Raw genomic sequence first — 4,998 nt, 5'->3', positions numbered from 1 at the left:
GATCGATATTCGATAATATCGATAAGTGTGTAACGTAAAAATTAAAAATAGTTAAAACTGGTAAATAATATATACAATAGTTACTAGTTAGGTACAAGGTAATAAGTCGTATTGCATTATATCCAGAATACAGTTTTGCAACGTTGCATGGTTTTAACAAATTTTTATTAAAAATATTTCGGACGCAAATGGGTAATAAAAAAAGGTGTGATGGGCGCAAATAGGTTGCACCGATAACTTTAAGGTGTAAGCTACCTATTTTTTAATAAGTAGGTAAATTACATTTTATCTGTTTTTCATTTCATACAAAATATAAAATAGGTACGCATGATATTAATATTATAATATAATAATAATATAATATAGGAACATTTCCACTACGAATTCCGCGGCCGCAGCCCATACAATATTTGTGTAATTGGCAAGTAGAGTTTGGAAAAATTGATTTTGGTGGTGGAAAATAATTCTGAAATTGTTTGGTACAAATTATAGTACAATATATTAATATACATAGTAATCCACCTGTCCGAATGAGGTTTTTACGAAATAAAAAATTAGAAAAGTTGCCCGGAAGAGGTGCTCATACAAGAATTTAGAGTTTTACGTTTGAAATTGAAAATTAGTTTTTGTTTATAAACGGTTACCATATTGGTTTGAAAATGTCTATAATAATTAACTACCATGCAGCTGTTACTGTTTCTAGTATTTTTCTGATGTTGGATCTTGTTAGTTTTTACACACAAATATACGTATAAAATGTTCGTTTAAATTATGATAACCACAGATTTGTAGTTCTTGAGCCCTCTCCTTCCAAAGTGTGTTCGAGTGTATGTGTATGTGAACTGACAAATTCTATTGCCGGATCGCCTACGCGTACAGCATTAGACCACTTTTACCCGCATAACGTTGTACAAATGTACAATATAGTATGTATTAACTATTAAGTCTTTACATACAGTTATTAACATTTTTATTGATAATAAACATGTACGCGGGTATATACAAAAATATAATATAATAATATTTTATACTATGTACATTGTTAACGATTTTAAATCATATCACAATAATATAATACGAGACTTGTATTGTTCTCGTGGACTAATAATTAATTAACGAACAGGTTTATGCGATCGTCGATATACGATGGGCGTGCATACTATTAAAATATTGTGTTCGATAGTATAATATTATTTATATTACTATCGATACTATCTATAATGTAGGTACCCATACATATATTATAAAGTCATCAAAAAAAAAAATATATTCCAAAACAATATATTATTATTATTATTATTATTGTATTAAACGAGTGTCTGCCGGTTTTTCGGGCCTCGGCGAGTACCTCCAACAGACTGTAGTTTACGACTTTTCTTATACAGGTATTATAGGGTACATAGTATAATATTTAGTACGTATTTTCTATAAACAGTATAAACATATTAATATTATACGGTTGTAGTATTATTATTTCATAAATTTCTCAGGCGACTCATTGCAGCAGCCGCCGCGTCCGATTTCTTTCATTGCGAATGTCTCTCGTTATAATATAATACGATAGGCAGTACCTACATATATAGATTTACTAATTATTATAATATGATGTATTATTTATAAAAAAAACGTCCATTAACGCATTCTTTGAAGGCTCGCCGTCCACACGCGCAAACTGTCGCAATCGATTATATTAATATACCTACCTGCTTCAACTCTTCGGGAACTATTCGGTGTCATTATTTGTTTCCATCGCATTGCATACCGTCTCGCAAACGCATACTTACCGAGTACGGAGAGTATAATATTTTTTCCGGTCAATATAATATTGTTATAATAGATTTTATACGTTTTGAAAGCTTATTAGGTATTAGTCATTACATATACCTACGGTGATTTACCAAGTGTCCAAGCATGATCACTCCCTTTCTCTTTTTCAATAACGCTGCAGTTATTCAAAATTTGATTTTTGGAATTTTTAAATATTCTTAAAAACCATATTTTAAAATTCTTGAAAATGTTTTTCTATTTACGGAGTGTCCTGTGAATATACAAACTCCTCGCTCCTATTTTTCAAATTACATTACCCATTTTATACAATAGCTGATTGTTAGTAGTTATTTTTTCTGAAAAGGTTGACATTTTTTTTTAATTTTGTGTACTAATAGAAATAATAGATCCATGGTTATGGGTTTGGAAGATTTAGAGGCTATGATAATTTGAAAATGTTAGTGAATAATATTCATACATCTACATTAATAATTTGTAAAAATGGTCCAAGTATAATAAATACTAAATTTAATGCAACATCTATTTGATATTTTTGTATAACCATCCTTTAAGATTATATAATACCCTTAGTATAAAAATTTTAATAACTGAAAACTACTAGTTTGAATTTTGAATTAAGTATCTACATCTGCATTTAAAAAAATCATTCACAAAATAATGTACAGTAAAAAAGTGGAGTTTTCATTTGAAAAACAGAAGTTTGTGTCATCACAGCCAAGCGCAAATTTACAGAATATCTTGAACAGATTCATTATTAAATAAAATAAAAATGGGAGTGATCATGCTTGGAGAATCATCTATATTATATGAATAATATATATTATGATGTGGCTATAAGTGACTATACGGAGTGATTATTTTAACAGCCTACAGTTCATTTGCAAATGATTTATGATATTCTGACAATCTATTTTGTTATTATTTATTCATCCTCATATTTGTAGGTGAAATCAACTTTCGATTTTTGTACTGGGCAACTTTTATTTTAAATTTCATAATCATAAGCGTGCGCAGGACTCAGTGGTAGGTGTTGCTGAACATTATATTTAATAAGTATATTATACATATTATTTATTTAATTAATACAAAAATGTCATTTATTTTATACAGTAGGTACGTCAATACATAGTATTATTATTATTACAATGCTAGATGTCTTTCCCCTGGAACTAATATTTTAAATTCTTCAATGACATCATTGTAGTCAATTTGAGTCAATATGTCTTAAATGGTGCAAATAATAACAGTAAAGAAACAATTCTATCCTGTTTCATTGTATTCCACAATTTTGACTACACTAACGAAAGTTTTGAGAATGATCTCTCATTATAGTCTAGAACAACTAGTGCCTAGTCTGGAATAACTAAAAATATCAAACAAATTAGTAAATATATTTGGTCTATCAAACTTAAGTAACCATTCTATCCAATTTTCTATAGATTCATAAGAAGTCTTTTCAGGAGTATCTGGAAGTTCTTTTAGTAATTTGATTTCTGTTTTAAAACAATCAGAATTTACTTTAAGTTTTTCTTGAAATAATTGTACCTATATCATTATCTGTAGGAATCAGTCGAAGAGTATTACCTATAACTGCTGAAATAATGTTTCCTGAGAAAATCGAGTATTTAGTCCATTTATCATGTCATCTAATACTACATAATAACAATTTATCTTAATTTCATGTTTTTTTGTCTGATGAAATGTTTGAGTTTTATTATCATCCAATACAACATATCAGTGTGGCAACACTACAAGAATCAACTTGTAAAATATTTCAAAATAATATATTAATAAATTTAATTTGTAATGTTTCTTATTTTGTAAATTTTAACTACTAACAGTAATAACTATTGTTAGTTAGAAAAAATAAAAATTGTGAGTGTTTGCAGCTAGCAGGTGTTGCTATAGCATACCCAGCAACACCCGTGCGCACGCCTATGAATCATAATTATTTGAAGCTGAAAACTTTTTTCATTATTTTTATATTTATAATATAATCATGGAGTATATTGTATTAACGAATATTTAATTTAATTTTTTTTTTTTTTTTGTTTTTTGTCATCTAAAATTAATATGAGTGGAGTGGTAATAATCGGTACGTAAAGGTGGCCTGTAAAGGCAATACCGCCCGCGCCGGGATCGCATGCTCGTTCTTACTTCTCATGGACGTTGTTACTCTGTATTTGTGAATAACGATTTTTCCTATACCTACCTATGTCCGATAGTAATAATTATTTTGTAACAAATAACAATGGGTTGTTTAAAATAAATAATTAGGTTTTTATGTTAATGATGGTAATAAATATGTAGGTAGGTATACAAGGTACTTATTATTATCACTGTTATAATTTATAAATAATATTATCAGACTCTAACAAAATGTAGGTATTGGTTTTTCTCGTATTCTGGATCATTTACTGTCGTATCTATAGACACAGAAAAGTCGACTCCACTAAGATATAATATTATGGCACACGTGGTTGTACAATGTACATACCTACGTGAATTGCGTGAATCACGATTAATATTTGAATTATACAATTAGTATCGGTTTGGCACTGTCGAACGCCACTCTGCGCTAATTATATGACGAGATGCCGCTGGAGAGATATGGCCTGTCATGTACCAGTGGGCGGACTCATGGTTTATGCAAGAATCGTGTGCGTTACTATTCCACGACCATAGTTATCTGATACTTGCATAGTTACATTTGATTTTTTGTATTAAAATTAAAAATACTAATAGCCAATACATAAGCGGGTAGATATATAGGTATACATTATAATATTATTTAAGTGTTTATATATTATATTTCTTTAATTTCTGTATTATATTTCAAATTCCCGATATTATGATAAATTTATAATCATCGTCAATAATTTATTGATCATGATTTTTGAAACATTAATAATATCATAATAAATTAATCGTGTTTACATAATATATTTACCTATCGTGTACTTGGTTGCTAGTGTCGTATACACTATGCCATTTTTGCTATTCACGCCGTCTCGCGTCTATGTCAGATTGCTTTTTCATAGTACACCAGATATTCATATATTGCACTTTAATGTTATAGGCGTATTAATTATTATTTATTACATAATTTATTATATTAAACAACTTGATAAATTGTGCAATATGTGACTGTGTCTAAATGTCACAATTAAGTATGATGTAGAAGCGTTGTGAAAAAAAAAAAATGTTAAT

This window comes from Acyrthosiphon pisum, chromosome A1, assembly GCF_005508785.2.
Source record: "Acyrthosiphon pisum isolate AL4f chromosome A1, pea_aphid_22Mar2018_4r6ur, whole genome shotgun sequence".
NCBI classification, from domain to species: Eukaryota; Metazoa; Arthropoda; class Insecta; order Hemiptera; family Aphididae; genus Acyrthosiphon; species Acyrthosiphon pisum.
The sequence above is the reverse complement of the archived record's forward strand: the minus strand, read 5'-3'. Positions refer to the sequence as shown.